At 40.3% G+C, this 21,925-nt stretch overlaps 1 long non-coding RNA gene across 1 annotated transcript; it reads left to right on the top strand.

Annotated features, from left to right (window-relative positions):
* The first annotated feature begins 1,177 nt into the window (after positions 1 to 1,177).
* Positions 1,178 to 21,313, top strand: LOC137616145 (uncharacterized). Its single transcript, XR_011039291.1, has 3 exons — positions 1,178 to 1,302; positions 12,009 to 12,172; positions 20,621 to 21,313. It is a non-coding gene; the product is annotated as an uncharacterized lncRNA (long non-coding RNA).
* The last annotated feature ends 612 nt before the right edge of the window (positions 21,314 to 21,925 follow it).

The raw sequence follows: 21,925 nt of genomic DNA, 5'->3' as shown, positions 1-21,925 counted from the left end.
TGACAATGGAAAGCCAGTACGAGATCCATATTTTTGTATTGTGAAGTCTTCCAATTAAAACAAAGATGGCGAATGTTAGTAGAACTAACTATGTAAAATTTTAACAATACAGCTTAATTCAGGTTAAAGCTGAGCCACATGGCTTGGATGTGGACATTTTTATTGAATTTAAGCTTAAAGGTCACATTACACTACATTTTGTTTTTCTTTTTTTTTTGCTTTTAATGGGAAACAACCTCATTTGGTTATTCTAAAACTTCATACATATATATTTTTTTTTTTTTATTATTTTTCATATTTGATTAGTATTCGTTACAGAATAAAATAGATAGACCGACCATAAAAATTTAGCATTTTCTCATCCCAAGAGCGTTGGAAAGAGTTCTAACCCTCACCAATAGCTTAGAATACTCCAAAGACATCATAGTAGCCTACTGTATGTCTCTACGGGAAGTGACTAGTTTAAACCTACTAGTTAGTTTTCTTATGAAATAGGCCTAAAATCATGCACCAAGAAACGTCAATCATTGAACAAGGCATATGGCAAACAGGGCCACTTTTCATATCTTATGTTGATAGTGGAAAATCCAAATTAATTTATTCAAAATTCACGTAGTTTAGTTAGAGGCACAGACCACTTACATATATAAAAACAATTTAAAATGCTTGTACTTTTCATTGTTGTTTCCATGTTATGCAAATGCACGAGAGAGAGAGAGAGAGAGAGAGAGAGAGAGAGAGAGAGAGAGAGAGAGAGAGAGAGAGAGAGAGAGAGAGAGAGAGAGAGAGAGAGAGTATAAATGAATTCAGTAGCTTAATTATTGTGAAGAGATACCGAATATAGGCTACATTTGGACTCAGTTTGAGTTATCAGATAAATTAGACTCATGCTGCTTATTAATTTGAGGAAGCCTATAAATTTAGTACAGGGCGTATCATGATATTCAAGCATAAATTCCTATTTTTATAAAGAAAAAAACGCGAGGTCTGATTAGCAAAACTTCACCCTCTTCAACTCGGTTCCCGTTTTTTATAATTTTCCTTAGCTTCCAAAGAAAATGTTTTCCTTTTCAAGGACGCTAAAGGCAGAAACTTCAAATACTGCTTTGGCTTCGGTTCAGAACCTTTGAATCCTTTATTTGCCTCGAACATAGGTCCATTTCCTAGCATCTTGAAAATTTTCCGGCCATTTGCTCCTACAACTCACGGTGGTCGCTAAGAGAGGCTGACGTCTGGTAAACCAGTTTGTGTATGTAACGGAATATTAGTTGATTTACCAGGTGCAAACTTCATGATTTTAATGCAAGTACCTGATAATATTGCTATATTTAACAAATAGACCCAGTGGTTTGGATAAAACTTTTGTGTATTTCAGTGGATTTTATTGGAAACAGAACATGACCGCTGCATTTAGCATTTTTTTTTTTTTTTTTTTTGAGGTTGGCCTATAAAGTGAAATTCCCTTGTTGCTGTCCCAACTTAAAACAATGGTGAGACTGTAGGTTTCCCAAAGTGATGCTTCACGTAGGTGTGGTAAATGTGTAGGAGAGCTCCGCGGAAGATCTTGAAGAATTTAAACACCTACAATTCACTATTATATCATATAGAACGCTTATATAATAGTCAATATATGAGCAGCTTCTATTTAACGAAGATATTCGTGTGTATAGTTATGTTTCACTTCGGATTTTTTCTAAGTGTTTGTTTTTGTTTACTGTGTGATGTCTTGGCTAAAATGAGCTGTTTCACCGCTTTACTGCGTATGGCAAACTAGTTCTCAATGCTATTCTAACCAATAACAGGTGTTTTCTTGACGTCACACTGTTTGAAAACCAATCATGGCGGTTTTTACAAATCTAGCCAATGCTGACACTTATTACTTCACTTATCCCTGCTATTTTTCCACCAGTTACCACAGTTTACGTGAAGTTCCGCGGAGGAATATTTTTGCACGTCTCGGATTTCCCTTCAAACTGAAAAGCTCATTTTGCCGTGAAGTATGGAGCAATTAGCAGGACCTTCATCCCGTTCCGACTGTGTCACTTGTGACAATTGCTTTATTTCTTATGGGGATTTTTGTGTACATTATTCAGGGAAAGTTGATTTTCTAATTGCATTTGCTCAACGTCATGGTTTGATTTTGGCAGAGAAAAAGTGCCCTAATTGTGAAAATGTGTGCCGTATAGATTACAACAAATTAGCATTCCGGTGTGATCGTAGTGTGGTTACTCGTGGGAAAAGGAAGAGGAGGTGCAATTTTTTCGTGTCTTGTTTCAAAGGTAAGTTAGATATTGAGACTAATTTGAAGTTTGTGTTCCTTTTCTTGCAAAAGGCGTTTTCATTTGAATTTGTTTCGTTTGAACTGAAACTCAATGTGGCCTTAAGGGGGGGTCGCAGGGGGCTCCGCCCCTCCCCCCCCCCCCCGGTAGGCTTAGGTAGGGGTACAGGGCCCCATAGGCTAGGTTAGGTGGGTGTCTTAGGTTCGGTGGTGCCCTGAAAATTACTGTGGCCTTAAGGGGGGGCGGAGCCCCCCCCCCCCCGGTAGGCCTAGGTAGGGGTACATGGCCCCCAGGGTAGGGTAGGTAGTTGTATTAGGTTCGGTAGTGCCCCGAAAAATCACTTTTCTCCTCCTCCCCCCCCCCCCCCCCACCCAAAAACCCCGCTTCCCACTGGGGTCCCCCATAATTGTAGTAGTAGGTTTATGCTTACATTTTCTGTGTAAGAGTTAGGTGGTTGTAGGAGGATTATCTCACAGTTTCAAGGTAACTGTAGCTCTAATTTACTGTTTTCTTTCGTTTTCTACTTTTAGAAACTTTTAAATCGAGCGAGGAGCTCTCCTACACATTTACCTAGAATTGCATCCTAGTTCCCAACTATAAAGTCTAGTCTAAATTCAAAATCAAATTAAATCCAAAGGTGAAGTTCCCTGGTAAAAAAAAAAAAAAAAAAAAAAAAAAAAAAAAAAAAAAAAAAAAAAAAAAAAAATCTGTGGCATTTTGATCAACTTGTTCAGAATCTCCCCCTACAACTATATATCCTTAAATGCATTTTTATATGGTAAATATGTGAATAGCTATTAGTGTACCCAAACATAGCCATAGTAAACTTGGGAATGACTTGAGAAGACAAGTTACTGTCGAAGCCTAAATTGTTTATTTTGAAAAGTACAAACTCTTGCTGATTTTATATTTGAATCATCCCAGGGTTAAGATGAAGGCCTATTGTATATCCTTGAGATCTACTTGGATTTAGTCTAGTTTACTATGTTGCATGCAAGCATTTACTGCAGCGCTGATTTAGAGGTTTACTGGTCACTTGCTGATTTGTAATATTCTAGATTGTCTCGTTTTTTTTATGGTTAGATTCCGTAACAATGAACGACTTAAAAATCTGTTTAGACTAAATGTCTACGATAGGAAATGATTGTTACTAGAATAATGAATATCTTGTGTTTTATGAACAAATGACTAAGATGTGTAGTAGAGTGGGTGAGAAGTTAAACTACTCTTCTATGCGAAAAAAAAAATAGTTGTGAACAACGCTTGTTCATTTCGAAAAGTTATTCGAGACGAGAGAATTCTAGATTATATTTATAATGTTACGACTTTGTTTTGCCCAAAATATTTTCAAGGTTGCATGCTCACTTTGTCATCACTGAGTCTGCTGCTCACTTTGTCATCACTGAGTCCACTGCTCACTTTGTCATCACTGATCCACTGCCTAATTTGTCATCATTGAGTCCACTGCCTAATTTGTCATCACTGAGTCCACTGCCTAATTTGTCATCACTGAGTCCACTGCCTAATTTGTCATCACTGAGTCCGTTGCTCACTTTGTCATCACTGAGTCCGTTGCTCACTTTGTCATCACTGAGTCCGTTGCTCACTTTGTCATCACTGAGTCCGTTGCTCACTTTGTCATCACTGAGTCCGTTGCTCACTTTGTCATCACTGAGTCCGTTGCTCACTTTTGTCATCACTGAGTCCGCTGCTCACTTTATCACTGAGTCTTCTGCTCATTTTGTTGTCCCCTAAGTCCACTGCTTTTGTTTTGTCGTCCCATGAGTCCGCTGTTCGTTTTGTCGTCCCATGAGTCCGCTGTTCATTTTGTCGTCCCCTGAGTCCGCTGCTTGTTTTGTCGTCCCCTGAGTCCGCTGCTCGTTTTGTCGTCCCCTGAGTCCCCTGTTCGTTTTGTTGTCCCCTAAGTCCACTGCTTTTGTTTTGTTGTCCCCTGAGTCCGCTGCTTGTTTTGTTGTCCCCTGAATTCGCTGCTCGTTTTGTCGTCCCCTGAGTCCCCTGCTCGCTTTGTCGTCCCCTGAGTCCCCTGCTCGCTTTGTCGTCCCCTGAGTCCCCTGCTCACTTTGTCGTCCCCTGAGTCCCCTGCCCGCTTTGTCGTCCCCTGAGTCCCCTGCTCGCTTTGTCCTCCCGAGTCCCCTGCTCGCTTCGTCGTTCCCTGAGTCCGCTGCTCGTTTTGTCGTCCCCTGAGTCCGCTGCTCGTTTTGTCGTCCCCTGAGTCCGCTGCTCGTTTTGTCGTCCCCTGAGTCCGCTGCTCGCTTTGTCATCCCCTGAGTCCGCTGCTCGCTTTGTCAGCCCCTGAGTCCACTGCTCGCTTTGTCGTCCCTTAAGTCCCCTGCTCGCTTTGTCACCCCCCCCCCCCCCGAGTCCGCTGCTCGTTTTGTCGTTCCCCGAGTCCGCTGCTCGCTTTGTCGTCCCCCGAGTCCGCTGCTCGCTTTGTCGTCCCCCGAGTCCGCTGCTCGCTTTGTCGTCCCCCGAGTCCGCTGCTCGCTTTGTCGTCCCCCGAGTCCGCTGCTCGCTTTGTCGTCCCCCGAGTCCGCTGCTCGCTTTGTCGTCCCCCGAGTCCGCTGCTCGCTTTGTCGTCCCCCGAGTCCGCTGCTCGCTTTGTCGTCCCCCGAGTCCGCTGCTCGCTTTGTCGTCCCCCGAGTCCGCTGCTCGCTTTGTCGTCCCCCGAGTCCGCTGCTCGCTTTGTCGTCCCCCGAGTCCGCTGCTCGCTTTGTCGTCCCCCGAGTCCGCTGCTCGCTTTGTCGTCCCCCGAGTCCGCTGCTCGCTTTGTCGTCCCCCGAGTCCGCTGCTCGTTTTGTCGTTCCCCGAGTCCGCTGCTCGTTTTGTCGTTCCCCGAGTCTGCTGCCCGTTTTGTCGTTCCCCTGAGTCCACTGCTTGTTTACTTGCCCCTCAGTAGACTACTTTTTTTTATTGTCCCCCGAGTCCACTGCTTTTTCATTGTTCCCCGAGTTTTGACTTTTTATGTTGCACCCCCAGTCCACTGCTTTTTTAATGTCCCGGAGTCCACTGCTTTTTTAATGTCCCGGAGTCCACTGCTTTTATTTATTGTCCCCTGAATCTGCTGCTTATTTGCGGTTACTGTATCCTCTGTTTATGTTGTCATGTACTTATCTGCTGCTAATTTTGTCATTGGTTTGTCGTCTGCATGTTCTGTTGTTGGTTTGTCCGATAATCCTTTTGTTGTGAGTTTGTCCGATGCTCCTTTTGGTGTTGGTGTGTCCAATGCTCCATTTGTCATCACGGGTCCACTGCTCGTTTTTTCATCACTGATTACGCTGGTCATATTGTGTTCAATAAGTGTACGGCTCGTTTTGTCTGTGCTGCTTCAGTTGCTCATTATGTCGTCACTGAGTCTGCGGCTCGTTTTTTTAACACTTAGTTTGTTACTTGATGATTAGTTGCGGCATTTTCTTCTTGTTTTGTCATTGCAGTATACAATACTTTTTTTGTCACAGAGTTCGCTGCTAGCTTTCTCGCCTCTGCGTTCAATGCTCACTTGTCTCCTCTGCATCTGTTACTTGCGCTTTTGTTTCTGTGTCTGTTGCCCTATTTATTATAACTGAGCCTGTTGCTTACTAGTTATAACTGAGAAAGCTACTAGCTTGTCATAAGTGAGTCTTCTGCTGGCTTTGTCATAACTTGTGTTGCTCAATTTGTTGTTGATGCATCCGCCTCGCATTTTGTAGTCGCTATGTCCGCTAATTATTTGTTCCCCACCGAGTCTGCTGCTCATTTTGTTGTCATTTAGTTCACTGTTTGTTTTGTCGTCCTTAAGTTCACTGCTTGTTTTGTCATCGTTTAGTCCGCTTGTGCTGCGTAAAGGTACCTCTATGCTTGTTTATGTGACACCACAGAAGTGTTATCGTTCTTCAGCACTACAGTGTGTCTTGAAAGGTGCTGATGGAAGTGCTTGAGGGCGAGAAAGGTTGACTTTATTTCCTGGAGATTTATGTAGCACTGCTGCTTAGATTCAGACCACCGTTTGAATACCATGAGTTGCAACAAATGAGCCCGTACCCATTTTTGGATGCATCTGTGAAGAGCAACCAATCAGGGGGATGAGGGAGGTCTACTTCCCTGAGCATGTTGGTGTCTGTCACCCACTATCTCGGGTGTCTTTTCTGCTCTTGACATACCGACAACTGAGTGCTTGGTGGGTCCACTTGCTGAGACTAAAAGGGCTTCATCTGCCACTGTTGAGATCTGACGTGCTGACAACTGTTGGGAGCTAACTTCTCTTGAGAAGCTAGGTGTCCCAGCAGCCTTTGCCACTGATGTGCTGGAAATTTGTCTTGCGATAGGAAGATCTGAGCTCGCTCTCTCTCATTTTCTTTATATGTTCCTCAGACAAAGACCTTGCCCAGTTTGGTCCTGATTCTCATTCCTAGATATACTGCATCTTTGGCTGGTTGCAAGTAAGACCACCTAATTTACCATGATCCTCAGATCTCGGCAAAATATGACAAGTCTGTCTCGATGTAGGAGAAGGGACTCCTTTGAATCTGTCACAATTGGCTGAACTTTTACGTAATGAAGCAGACGAATGCCGTTCTTCGTGTGCCCAGGTGGACACTAGGTTGAAGATTCATGTGAACTTCTGGGAGCTGTGAACAGGCCGAAACATAGCACCTTAAATTGTTATATCTTTCCTACTAACGTGAATCTTGGGTACTTCCTTGAGGATGGATGAATAGCGATCTGGAAGTACACATTCTGGAGGTCTAACGATATTGTAAAGTCTTGTGGTCTGACGGCCTGTCTGACCGTTGGGGCCGTCTCCATTTTGAATTGAGTCTGATGTATGAACTTGTTTAGGGTCGATAGATTTATGACTGGTCTCCAACCTCTGAATGCCTTGTTTTACGAGACATATGCGACTATAGAAGCCTGGGAACTCTTCTGGTCGGTGCTAGGTTCACGTCACGCTTGGTCGGTGCTAGGTTCACGTCACTCTTGGCCAGCATTAGGTTCACGGTTCACGTCACGCTTGGTTGGCGCTTATCTTCACGTCACGCTTGGTCGGTGCTAGGTTCATGTCACATTTGGTCAATGCTAGGTTCACGTCCCACTTGGTCAGCCCTAGCTTCACGTCACGCTTGCTTAGCACTAGGTTGAAGTCACACTTGCTCGGCACTAGGTTCATATCACACTTGGTTGGCACTAGGTTCATATCACACTTGGTCGGCATTAAATTCACATCACGGTTGGTCGGCACTAGTTCCACAGAACTCTTGGTGGGCTCCAGGTCTATGGCACACTTGGTGCGCTCCAGGTCCACAGCACACTTGGTTGGTGCAGGTCCATGGCACGCTTGGTCGGCACTAGGTTCACATCATGTTTGGTCAGCACTAGGTTTACGTCACACTTGGTCAGCGTTAGGTTCACGTCACACTTGCTTGGTGCTAGGTTAAAGTTACATTTGCTCAGCACTAGGTTCATGTCACACTTGGTCGGCACCAAGTTCACATCATGGTTGGTCAGCACTAGTTCCAAAGCACTCTTGGTGGCCTCCAGGTCCATGGCACACTTGGTGCACTCCAGGTCCATGGCATGCTTGGTCGGTGCAGGTTCATGGCACGCTTGGTCGGTGCAGGTCCATGGCAAACTTGGTTGGTGCCAGGTCTACTGAACATGGGGATAGATCCACAGCATGCTTGGTGGGGCTAGATCCATGGCACGCCTGGTGTGCGTCAGGTCCACAGCATGTTTGGTGGGAGCCAGTTCCTCGGCATGCTTGCTGGGAGCTAGGTACACAGTATGCTTGGTGGGAGCCAGGTCCACAGCATGCTTGGTGGGAGCCAGGTCCACAGCATGTTTGTTTGAGGCCAGGTCCACAGCATGCCTGGTGGGAACCAAGTCCAAGGCACGTTAGTTGGGTGCCTGGCCCATGACATACTTGGTGGGTATCATGTCCATGGCACAATTGTTAGGCACCAGGTCTACGGCACAATTATTGGTAGGTGCCAGGTCCATGGCAGAGTTGTTGGGCGCCACTTCATCGGCACGCCTGGTGGGCACCAGGTAAACAGAACACCTGTGAGTGTCAGGTCCACATCCTTTTCTTTTCGGCCAATGTATTGCATATTATGTTGCCAAGTGTACTGTACACAATCCCGTTGCCAAGTGTAACGTTCTTTGTCCTGTCACCAAGTGTGATAAAAATTATCATGTTGATAAATCTCCTGCTTGTTTTGTTGTTGCTAATCCCACCATTATATTTTTTTTTTTGTCACGAAAACTAATAAACCTTTTATTGCTGCTAAATCTACTTAACATTGTATTCTCACTAAATATACAACACATTTTCCTGTCACCAAATCTACTGCAGGTTCTCTTGTCTCTGTCTAATGCCCTTTTTCTTGTATACGTATCTACTTTACGTTTTTTTGTCGTATGTACTGCACTCTTGTATTTAACTAAGTGCTACACATTTGCTTGTTGCTAAGTGTGCAGCACTTTTTTTTCACCAAGTGTGCAGCACTTTTTTTTCACCAAGTGTGCAGCACTTTTCTTTTTCACCAAGTGTGCAGCACTTTTCTTTTTCACCAAGTGTGCAGCACTTTTCTTTTTCACCAAGTGTGCAGCACTTTTCTTTTTCGCCAAGTGTGCAGCACTTTTCTTTTTCGCCAAGTGTGCAGCACTTTTCTTTTTCGCCAAGTGTGCAGCACCTTTGTTTGTCGCCAAGTGTGCAGCACCTTTGTTTGTCGCCAAGTGTGCAGCACCTTTGTTTGTCGCTAAGTGTGCAGCACATTTGTTTGTCGCTAAGTGTGCAGCACGTTTGCTTGTCGCCAAGAGTGCAGCACACTTGCTAGCACGCTTGCTTGTTGCCGAGTGTGCAGCACGCTTGCTTGTCGCCGAGTGTGCAGCACTCTTGCTTGTCGCCGAGTGTGCAGCACTCTTGCTTGTCGCCGAGTGTGCAGCACTCTTGCTTGTCGCCGAGTGTGCAGCACGCTTGCTTGTCGCCGAGTGTGCAGCACGCTTGCATGTCGCCGAGTGCGCAGCACGCTTGCTTGTTGCCGAGTGCGCAGCACGCTTGCTTGCCGACGAGTGCGCAGCACGCTTGCTTGCCGACGAGTGCGCAGCACGCTTGCTTGCCGACGAGTGCGCAGCACGCTTGCTTGCCGACGAGTGTGCAGCACGCTTGCTTGCCGACAAGTGTGCAGCACACTTGCTTGCCACCAAGTTTACAGCACCTAGCTCCTTTGCTTGTTGTCAAGTGTGAAGCATGTTAGCTTGTTATTTAGTTTACTATTCCATGTCTTGTCATTTAGTCTTCTGTGCTGTTTGTCACTTAATCTACTGCGAGGTGTCTTGTCGCTAAGTCTACTGCACGATATCTTGTCGCTAAGACTACTAAATCTTCTGCTCGTTTGTCACTAAATTTATTGTATACTTTCCTATTGCTAAGTCATCTGCATGTTTACTTATCGTTAAGTGTACTGTGCGTTTTCCTATCGCTAAATCTACCGTACATTTTACTATCGCTAAGTCTACTATACGTTTTCCTATCGCTAAGTCTACTGTATGTTTTCTTATCAATAAGTCTACTGTATGTTTTCTTATCAATAAGTCTACTGTATGTTTTCTTATCGCCAAGTCTACTATATTTTTTCTTCTCGCTAAGTCTACAGTACGTTTCCTTATCACTAAGTTTAGTGTACTTTTCATATTGCTATGTCTAGTGTACGTTTCCCTATCTCCAAGTCTATGGTATGTCTGTTTCCTATCACTGTCTACAGTATGTTTTCCTATTGCTAAGTCTATTGTACGTTTTCCTATCGAAGTCTACTGTACGTTTTCCTATCGAAGTCTACTGTACGTTTTCCTATCAAAGTCTACTGTACGTTTTCCTATCGCCAAGTCTATTGTATGTCTTCCTTTCGCTAAGTCTGCTGTACGTTTTCCTATCGCTACGTCTACTGTACATTTTTCAATTGCCAAGTCTACTGCACGTTTTCCTAATGCTAAGTCTACTGCACGTTTTCCTAATGCTAAGTCTACTGCATGTTTTCCTAATGCTAAGTCTACTGCACGTTTTCCTAATGCTAAGTCTACTGCACGTTTTTCTAATGCTAAGTCTACTTTTTTTTCTAACGCTAAGTCTTCCGTACGTCGTCTTATCGCTAAGTCTACTGTAAGTTTTCCTATTGCTAAGTCTTCTGTACATTTTCCTATTGCTAAGTTTACTTTACATTTTCCTATTGCTAAGTCTTCTGCACATTTTCCTATCACTAAGTCTGCTTTACATTTATCTATCGCTAAGTCTTCTGTACGTTTTTGCATTGCAAAGTCTACTGTTTTCCTATTGATAAGTTTTCTGCACATTTTCCTTTCGCTAAGTCTTATGTAATGTTTTATTTTAGCTTAGTATTGAAAGGATATGGGTTTGAATTGATTCTTTTGCAAGAGAAAGAGGGCTGTTAGCTTTGTTTCAAATGGGCTAAGAAATGTGTGAAAGTTTATTCCCAAGTTTGGATTACGGCTCTGTTCTAAATTGACGATTTAGCCTGCTTTGTCCCCTTAGATCTTCAGTTATCTGAACAAGGATTCTGTATCAATTTGTTAAGCTTGATTAAACAATCCATTTACTGGGTTTAGGCTTATGGTATCCTTGCCTTGTTTTAATTTAAAAGCTACAAATGTACCTCCATGATCAGCCACTTATAATGCTAAAAGATTTTTTAGGAATGAGTCACTTCTACAAATTAGTGGGAAAGTAGAAAATTAGGAGAAATCTGAAAATTTGGTTTTCTCTTGTGTATCTTATATGGTTAGTAGGTATTGAAATTTTACTCTTAAATTTTTTATTTCTTGATTTAGATATGATTGTATGTTTGAAGTACTTCAAATATGCATAAACTGAATACTCTCCAGAGATTGATAGTACAACCAGTGAACCTTAAAAAGCACACAGTAGCCATTACTTGAGGGTATTGCATTGTTCCTTAGACCCCTAGCTGTATCCATGTTTTATTCTTTTACTTTACCTCCATTGTTGTCTAACCTATTTAGTTTTTCTAACTTGAAATTTAACACTTTAAAAGGACAAAGAGGGAGTGCAAGAATGAGAACCACCTCTTTGCTAGATAACGCCCTTTCTGAGTGGGGATACCTTAACGTGGGGAAAGGGTTTGTGTATTGCCATAATCAGCAAAACTGTGCTAGTAAGGAGTACCATACTAGGTTGGTTTGCTATGATCAGACACGTCTCCCACCATCACAAATCCACTAGCCAGCGTGGTGGTGAAAAATGGCCAAACCCCAGACATAAACAAAAACATGTCAGTGGCCTTTGTCCTGCAGTGGAAAAGAAATGACTGTATTTGCTGTTGTGTTAAGATAGGATAAGTTAAAATGAAATGTTTAAGTAACTTTCTTACTGTCCATAATATTTTTGTGAATGTTTTTTCACCGAAGTCTCCCTAAAATGTTAGTAGCAAGGGGGTTAGGTTGATGCATTAACAAGGCCATTAAGTAGGAAAGTATAATAGGTAACTGCCGAATTTTTTACCCATACCATAAAATGTTGAGAGATTTTAATCATTGAGTTTATGGATTGAATTTAATAATTGGACCATATTTTAAGTCTACGTTTCCTTTTATTTTAAATAGTCTTTCTGTTTTACCAGTAAAATTTTGGTTTTAGCCTTTAAAATTTTCATTTCTTATGGATACTTTCTTGGCTAATTTTCTACTCTTCTTTTGCAGGCACTGGATTTTTGCGGAAATTTGACGAAGCTCTTGAAGAAAACCATTTTGTGACAACTTAATGCCAGTTCAAAGAAAAGTCCTCTGTGATATGAGTTTTCTACACAAAGTTCATTGTAAAACAAGATCATCATCTCAAGACGATTCCTCTGGTTAACATAAATGTAAGAATGAAAGCCACCTGGATCATACTGGGCAATGTAACAATTTAGGAAAATAGGGATAGTAAGTTTATTATAGTTTCATGTCTTTTTATGGGATTGAAGGTGAAGCAAGAAATTACCCGTGTAGGTATTTGGTCATAACCAAATAGAACGGATTCATTGATGGTATTGGGTGCAAATGTTAATAAGTTAAACTGTAGTTGTTTCAATGAAGTACACAAACCTTGATATTGACAAAGTGCACAAACATTCTTCATGTTTGGATATTCTTTGAGAAAAAGCTTTTAGGAGATGGAGGGAGGGTCCAGTATTTGGATTTGTTTTGGAATACACTAACAAATGTTGGAAAATCTATTTCAAAGATTGGAATATAGCTCTGTACAAAATTTACTATTTAGCCTTCTTTATCCCCTTAGATCTCCTGTAACCCTAACTAGGATTCTTTATAATCTAACTTCGTAAGGCTTGATTAAACAATTTATATCACAGGGTTAGACCTGGTATCCTGGCATAATTATGATTCAATGCTTACAAAAGTATCTTCGTGATGATCCACTTCCAATGCCGAAATACTACCAATTAGCGAGAAGGGAAGATTAGGCGGAATCTGAATATATAGTTTTCTCTGGTCAGTATCCTTTTACTTGGGAAGTAGGTATGGAAATTTCACTCTTGAACTGCTTTACTTTGCGTCCATTCTTTCTTCTTCTCCATTGATGTCTAACATCTTTAGTTCTTCCGCATTGCTGTCTAACCTCTTTATTTCTTCCCCATTGCTGTCTAACCTTTTAGTTATTCCCCATTGCTGCCTTTCCCCATTACTGTCTAACCTCTTTATTTTCTTCCCCATTGCTGTCTAACCTTTTAGTTGTTCCCCATTGCTGCCTAACGTCTTCAGTTCTTCCCTGCTGCTGTCTAACCTCTTTATTTCTTCCCTATTGGTGTCTAATCTTTAGTTCTTCCCATTGCTGACTGACTACTTTCGCTCTTCCCTATTGCTGTCTAACCTCTTTAGTTCCCCATTACTGTCTAACCGCTTTCGTTCTTCCGTATTGGTCTCTAACCTCTTTAGGTCTTCCCCATTACTGTCTAACCTCTTTTCTTTTTCCCTATTGCTGCCTAACCTCTTTAGTTCTTCCTAATTACTGTTTAACCTCTTTAGTTCTTCCATATTGGTCTCTAACCTCTTTAGTTCTTCCCTATTACTGTCTAACCTCTTTCGTTCTTCCCTATTGCTGTCTAACCTCTTTAGTTCGTCCCCATTGCTGTCTAACCTCTTTCGTTCTTCCCCATTGCTGTCTAAACTCTTTAGTTCCTCCCCATTGCTGTCTAACCTCTCTCGTTCTTCCCTATTGCTGTCTAAACTCTTTAGTTCTTCCCTATTGTTGTCTAACCTCTGTTGTTCTTCTCTATTGTTGTCGAACCTCTTTAGTTTTTCCCCATTGCTGTTTAACCTCTTTAATTCTTCCCCATTGCTGTCTTACCCCTTTAGTTCTTCCCATTACTGTCTAACCTCTTTCGTTCTTCCCCATTGCTGTCTAACCTCTTTCGTTCTTCCCCATTAATGTCTAACCTCTTTCGTTCTTCCCTATTGCTGTCTAGCCTCTTTAGTTCTTCCCCATTGCTGTCTAACCTCTTTAGTTCTTCCCCATTGCTTTCTAACCTCTCTAGTTCTTCCCCAGTGCTCTCTAACCTCTTTAGTTCTTCCCCAGTGCTCTCTAACCTATTTAGATCTTCCCCATTACTGTTTAACCTCTTTAGTTCTCCCCCAGTGCTTTCTAACCTCTTTCATTCTTCCCTATTGCTGCCTAACCTCTTTAGTTCTCCCCCGTTGCTGTCTAACCTCTTTCGTTCTTCCCCATTGCTGTCGAACCTGTTTCGTTCTTCCCTATTGCTGTCTAACCTCTTTAGTTCTTCCCCATTGCTGTCTAACCTCTTCAGTTCTTCCCCAGTGCTTTCTAACCTCTTTAGTTCTTCCCCATTATTGTCTAACCTCTTTCAGTCTTCCCTATTGCTGTCTAACCTCTTTAGTTCTTCTCCATTACTGCTAAACCTCTTTCGTACTTCCCTATTGCGGTCTAACCTCTTTTGTTCTTCCCCATTGTTGTCTAACTTCTTTAGTTCCTCCCCATTGCTATCTGACCTCTATCGTTCTTCCTTATTGCTGTCTAACCTCTTTCGTTCTTCCCCATTACTGTCAAACCTCTCTCGTTCTTCCCTATTGCATTCTAACCTCTTTTGTTCTTCCCCATTGCTATCTGACCTCTATCGTTCTTCCTTATTGCTCTCTAACTTCTTTGGTTCTTCCCCATTACTGTCAAACCTCTCTCGTTCTTCCCTATTGCATTCTAACCTCTTTTGTTCTTCCCCATTGCTATCTGACCTCGTTCGTTCTTCCTTATTGCTCTCTAACCTCTTTCATTCTTCCTCATTGCTCTCTAACCTCTTTGGTTCTTCCCCATTACTGCCAAACCTCTCTCGTTCTTCCCTATTGCAGTCTAACCTCTTTCTTTCTTCCCTATTGCTGTCTAACCTTTTTCGTTCTTCTCCATTGCTTTCTAACCTCTTTAATTCTTCCCTAATGCTGTCTAACTTATTTAGTTCTTCTCCATTGCTATCTAACCTCTTTAATTCTTCCCTAATGCTGTCTAACTTATTTAGTTCTTCCCTATTGCAGTCTAACCTCTTTAGTTCTTCCCCATTGCTGATTAACCTCTTTATTTCTTCCCATTTCTTCCCTGTTGCTGCCTAACCTCTTTATTTCTTCCCATTTCTTCCCCGTTGCTGTCTAACCTTTAATTCTTCCCCATTGTTGACTAACTTCTTTCCTTCTTCCCATTGTTGACTAACCTCTTTCGTTTTTCCCTATTGCTGTCTAACCTCTTTCGTTCTTCCCTATTGCTGTCTAACCTCTTTCGTTCTTCCCTATTGCTGTCTAACCTCTTTCGGCCTTCCCTATTGCTGTCTAACCTCTTCAGTTTTTCCCCATTGGTGTCTAACCTCTTTAGCTCTTCCCCATTGGTGTCTAACGTCTTTAATTCTTCCGTACTGGAGTCTAACCTCTTTAGTTCTTCCTCATTACTGTCTAACCTCTTTCATTCTTCCCCATTGCTGTATAACATCTTCTGTTCTTCCCCATTGGTGTCTAACATCTTTCATTTTTCCGTATTGGTGTCTAACCTCTTTAGTTCTTCCTCATTACTGTCTAACCTCTTTCGTTCTTCCCCATTGCTGTCTAACCTCTTTAGTTCTTCCTCATTACTGTCTAACCTCTTTCGTTCTTCCCCATTGCTGTCTAACCTCTTTAGTTCTTCCTCATTACTGTCTAACCTCTTTCGTTCTTCCCCATTGCTGTCTAACATCTTCTGTTCTTCCCCATTGGTGTCTAACCTCTTTAATTCTTCCGTATTGGTGTCTAACCTCTTTAGTTCTTCCTCATTACTGTCTAACCTCTTTCGTTCTTCCCCATTGCTGTCTAACCTCTTTCGTTCTTCCCCATTGCTGTCTAACCTCTCTCGTTCTTCCCTATTGCTGTCTAACCTCTTTCGGTCTTCCCTATTGCTGTCTAACCTCTTCAGTTTTTCCCCATTGGTGTCTAACCTCTTTAGCTCTTCCCCATTGGTGTCTAACGTCTTTAATTCTTCCGTATTGGTGTCTAACCTCTTTAGTTCTTCCTCATTACTGTCTAACCTCTTTCGTTCTTCCCCATTGCTGTCTAACATCTTCTGTTCTTCCCCATTGGTGTCTAACCTCTTTAATTCTTCCGTATTGGTGTCTAACCTCTTTAGTTCTTCCTCATTACTGTCTAACCTCTTTTGCTCTTCCCCATTACTGTCTAACCTCTTTAGTTCTTCCTCATTACTGTCTAACCTCTTTCGTTCTTCCCCATTGCTGTCTAACATCTTCTGTTCTTCCCCATTGGTATCTAACATCTTTAATTCTTCGTATTGGTGTCTAACCTCTTTAGTTCTTCCTCATTACTGTTTAACCTCTTTCATTCTTCCTCATTGCTGTCTAACCTCTTTCGTTCTTCCCCATTGCTGTCTAACCTCTTTAGTTCTTCCCCATTGCTGTCTAACCTCTTTAGTTCTTCCCCATTGCTGTCTAACCTCTCTCATTCTTCCCCATTGCTGTCTAACCTCTTTCGTTCTTCCTTATTGCTGTCTAACCTCTTTCGTTCTTCCCCATTACTGTATAACCTCTTTAATTCTTCCCCATTGCTGTCTAACCTCTTTCGTTCTTCCTTATTGCTGTCTATCCTCTTTCGTTCTTCCTTATTGCTGTCTAACCTCTTTAGTTCTTCCCATTAATGTCTAACCTCTTTCGTTCTTTCCTATTGCTGTCTAACCTTTGTCGTTCTTCCCCATTGCTGTCTAACCTAGTTAGTTCTTCCCCATTGCTGTCTAACCTCTTTAGTTCTTCCCCATTGCTGTCTAACCTCTTTCGTTCTTCCTTATTGCTGTCTAACCTCTTTCGTTCTTCCTTATTGCTGTCTAACCTCTTTAGTTCTTCCCCATCAATGTCTAACCTCTTTCGTTTCGTCCCTATTGCTGTCTAACCTCTTTAGTACTTACCCATTACTGTCTACTCTCGTTATTCCCTATTGCTGTCTAACCTCTCTAGTTTTTCCCCTTCGCTGTCTAACCTCTGTCGTTCTTCCCAATTGCGTCTAACCTAGTTAGTTCTTCCCCATTGCTGTCTAACCTCTTGAGTTCTTCCCCATTGTTGTCTAACCTTTTAAATTCTTCCCCATTGCTGTCTAACCTCTTTAGTACTTACCCATTACTGTGTAACCTCTTTTGTTCTTCCCTATTGCTGTCTAGCCTCTTTTGTTCTTCCCTATTGCTGTCTAGCCTCTTTTGTTCTTCCCTATTGCTGTCTAACCTCTTTCATTCTTCCCTATTGCTGTCTAATCTCTTTAGTACTTACCCATTACTGTCAACTCTCGTCATTCCCTATTGCTGTCTAACCTCTTTCGTTCTTCCCCACTGCAGTCTAACCTCTTTAGTTCTTCCCCATTAATGTCTAACATCTTTTGTTCTTCCCTATTGCTGTCTAACCTCTTTAGTTCCTCGCCATTACTGTCTAACCTCTTTCGTTCTTCCTTATTGCTGTTTAACCTCTAGTTCTTCCCCATTGCTGTCTAACCTCTTTAGTTCTTCCCCATTGCTGTCCAACCTCTTTAGTTCTTCCCCATTACTGTCTAACCTCTTTCGTTCTTCCCTATGGATGTCTAACCTCTTTTTTTCCCCATTGGTGTCTAGTCGCTTTAGTTCTTCCCCATTACTTTCTAACCTCTCTAGTTTTTCCCTATTGGTGTCTAATCTCTTTGGTTCTAACCCCATTACGGTCTAACCTCTTTCGTTCTTCCCTATTGCTGTCTAACCTCTTTAGTTCTTTTCCATATTGCTGTTTAACCTTCATTAGTTCTTCCCTATTGGTGTCTAACTTCTTTAGTTCTTCCCATTGCTGCTAACCTCTTTAGTTCTTCCCCATTGCTGTCTAACCATTTTACTTCATCCATATTGCTGTCTAACCTCTTTAATTTTCCCCAGATGGTTTCAAATTATTGGAACCTTGGTATATGTCTACTGTAGTCTCGGGCCGTATATTTGAAGGTTCTAGAGCCTAAAGTAGACATATATCAAGGTTCCAATAATTTTAAACCATCTGTAACCCTATTCGTGTCAACACGATGTGTTGGCTGTACAATATGTAGCAATTTTCTTAGATATTTGGAATGTCCTGTTCTGATAATTTGGTAGGTTATTGTGCATATTTTAAACTCAGTTCTTACTTTAATAGGTAGCCAGTGTAAATCAATCAATGTAGGAGTGGTCCTTTCTTTGGGTGGGACACCTTTTATCAGTCTTACTCCTCTATTTATTGTTTTGTAATTTCTTTATATGCATTTTTGGTAAATTGTGATAGATAGTTAAAGATGTTAATATTGGTAAAAACAGTTGATCACAAGTTCCTTAACCGAATGTTCATCCAAGTGCTTCTTTATAAAAGTAATATTTCTAAGATGGAAGCCAGCAATAAGTACTACATTATTTATTTGGGAATTGGAAGACAAGTTACAGACAAAAAATACTCTTAGATCGCGAACTTTACCAGATATCGGGCCAGAGTTATTATTTATGTTCATTTGAATATCACTTAGTTTCTAAGGTGGTTTTTCTTTCCAACCACCATAAACACAGTTCTATTTTCTAATTTTAGTTGTTTGATTGTCATCCATTCTCTAATTCTAGAAAGAATTCAATTTAGTTTCAGTAGTGTTGTCTATATCATTTATTGATAAGTAAAATTGTTTCATCTGCAAATAGTTTGAACTTCACTTCACTAGTTCAACATTATATAGACACTTCAGTCCAATACAGTAATCAATCTATGAACTTGATACTAAATTTTATGCCTAATCGCAGATACACAATGTATATGAATATCTTGTATCATAACATATATTTTTTCAATTCTAAGATTCTTTATTCCTTTGGTAATTAACTCATAATATAATCATCACAAAACAGTATATGACCATGGTCAATACACTAAAGGTCTCGGACATCCTATACTTCTGCACTTGCAACTCTTTGTCATCTTTTTATGCCCTCCACACTTATTTGACTACTATTTAAAGGTGTGCAAGCATTATTTGATGTCTGCTTATTAAAACCATTTGTTCTGAAAATATGTAAGTTCACTGCCAGATTCGTTAAATCTTAATACACTGTTGTTTCTCATATTAAGCCCTTTTTGCAAGAGTATTTGAAGCATACTTTGATCCACATAAGAACTTTTAGCATTTTTAACAAATACCAGATTATATCCATACCCTTGAATATAAACATTGTATTAACTGAGAAAAATCTTAATATCTGTCCTTCGTCCTACTAGCAAAAATAATGATACTTGAAACAGGCTGTTTATGATACTCTAGTGAAGTGCCAAAGAGATTCCTCTCATATGCTGTAAGATAAGACAGAATTAGTTAAAACTTTAGTTAAAAAGATACAACACACATTTTGAACATTTACGAAGTCTTTTTTAGATTGTTTATTATTGTGCTCTGTTATCCTCTTATTAACTTTTGTTTTCGTGCACATCCTGTATGTTGAGCTTTACCCAGATCATTCTGGCATGAGCGCCCCTTTTAATATGGTTTGTGGGGTCCTCTATATGTTGTAAAATTTTATTGCACCAGGTTAGGTGGGATTGAAGGCAGTTTTTGAGATATCAGGTTCGTCATGCTATAAAAGTCAGTACAGAGGTAAAGTGGGTATCAGGAGGCTAAATGTTTAGGATATTTCACATGCTAGAATGTTGGTAATATAAACAAAGCAACTTGGGTAGAAACCTGATAAACATCAATTGCAGATCCCATACTAAATGCAGGAAATCAATGCCCAGTCATTGTTTCATAAGAGAGATTTAGATAGGTGAACACTTTAACATTATGTAAAGGTTTGTGTATCGCCGTGATTAGCAAAGCTCTGCTTGTCAGGGACACCTATACTCAGGTGGTTTGCTGTGAGCGATCAGACAAAATTCTCCAACCATCACCAATCTGCATTGGTCAGCGTGGTGTTGAAAACAGTCCAAACCCCAGACAAGAATATAGACATGTCTGAGGCCTTTGTCCTGCAGTAGACTAGAAACGACTACATTTGCTGTTGTGCTTAAATGCTTTATATAATTTCAACCACCAGCATTTTACAGTAACTGACTTTGCAATCATTTGCACTTTTACACTGTAATATAAATAGACGGTCCACCTGATGAACCTTTTGAGGGTATACATAGGGATCCCTATAGGTTTTAACTTTAGGTATTGTATAGTAATAGTTTTCTGTTGACTAATGTTTCTGAGCAAACAAAGGATTGTTCATTGTAAGGGTTACATAAAAGGGTAAAAGGGGTTCTGGGAATGAGCGAAACAAAACTTTTGTAGTGTATTTATAGGGACAATAACTGTTACTACAGTTAAATAAAAAACAAAGCTTTATGATATAGGAATTAAATATCTAGCCAATTTCAAAGTATATTTGGATTGAAAGGCCCAGTAGTTAGTGTGGGGAGTTATAGAGGTCTAGAATTAACAAAACCAAAGCTATTACAGCGAATTTATGACGTATTTAGTGGCATGGAAATTAGGTCATGTTAATAAGGTGAAGGAAGTGCCTTGAAATAAAGGTTTATTGGACAATAATTGTTTTGAAGTAAGGGTCAATAGACAGACCTAGGAAGAGAAGCAGAGTTTCTCTACAGTAGCAGAAAGTTATTTGGTCATATGTATGGTTTATCTAGTGTAATAATTTGTGCCCATTTTAAGGTGAATGGCTATAGTATGACTTATCTAGGTTCAAAGCTTTGGAAGTTGTCCAGTTGCTATAAAACTTTATTCTGCTGTATGGGAGTTTTAATGTAGTATTTTTTTTCCAGGTTGAAATGATCTTGGGTATCAATTGCAAGTTTAATCAAAGTCTGTAGATTGAAGAAATGCCTTCAATATAATCTTTTGAAACGTACGGTGAGTAGTAGTACTAGTGTATCATTACTCTTAATTTGGGCGTGAAAGGATTGTTTTCTTTCAAAATGAAATCTGTTGAATAAAAGTATTCTAAACTTCATTATGAATTTAGAAAACCACAAATCTGGACAAGATTTCTTTGGTGTTGCTGCTAATGGAAACTAAAGTTTTGTCAATTAATAATCTCCTGAGCCTCTGAATAACTCAAAGTTTACAATAATCCGAAATTTTAGCATTAAAACAGATTTTCAATCCAAGGTTTATTTTTCAGTTTATGAAACCCACCCAAGATATGAGTTGTAACCTTTATGAAAGAGAGTAAATTAGGTTAAGACTACAAAGTTTTGTTATTTCTGGTGCTTTAATTAAATATGGCAAAGATTAAGCTCATACAAGCTGTTATATTAAATAGTGCAAAGATTGATTTAATTTGCTCTGCTTTATCAATTGGTTCAGATTTAATTTCATAGTTGCTGCTTTTTTAAGTACTGTAGTGCAAAGTCTAATTTCAAACCTGCTGCTTTCTTGAATACAAAGATTAAGTTAGAACTTGCTTGCTTTATTAAATAGTTCAAATATTGATTTCATACATGCTACTTTATTAATTAGTACAGAGTGTAATTCCATACTTGCTACTTTATTAATTAGTACAGAGTGTAATTTAATACATGCTACTTTATTAAGTAGTACATAGTGTAATTTCATACTTGCTACTTTATTGAATAGTGGAAAGATTGATTTTATGCTTGTTGCCTTATTAGTGCAAAGTTTAATGGCTTACCTGTTGCTGTATCATAAAGTGTCAAGTGGGGGGTTATTTCGCACACTGATTAAATAGTTCCAAATTGTGTTTACTGTACTTAATGCTTTATTTAATAGCGAAATCTACGGTTTATCTAACCACCTTCCTTGTCAAATCATGTCAAGATGAGCTCTCATTACTTACTGGCATATAAAAGCGATTACTACAATTGAACATTTTGCACAAGGAAATAATTTTATTTAATACTCAGCTTAACTGTTATTCAGTCAAAACTACCAAAAATATAATTTATCTATATTAGTGAAATCTTTAGTTTTTTATTTCTGAAAGTATCACTAAAAGGAAATTTTATTGATTTTTTGCAGTTAGATAAAAATTTAAACAGCCATTGTTGAAGAGCATTTATGCAAAGGCAAATTGATTAGATCGACAAATACATCTGCAGACAATTTAA

Source organism: Palaemon carinicauda, chromosome 22, assembly GCF_036898095.1.
Source record: "Palaemon carinicauda isolate YSFRI2023 chromosome 22, ASM3689809v2, whole genome shotgun sequence".
NCBI classification, from domain to species: Eukaryota; Metazoa; Arthropoda; class Malacostraca; order Decapoda; family Palaemonidae; genus Palaemon; species Palaemon carinicauda.
The sequence above is the reverse complement of the archived record's forward strand: the minus strand, read 5'-3'. Positions and strand labels throughout refer to the sequence as shown.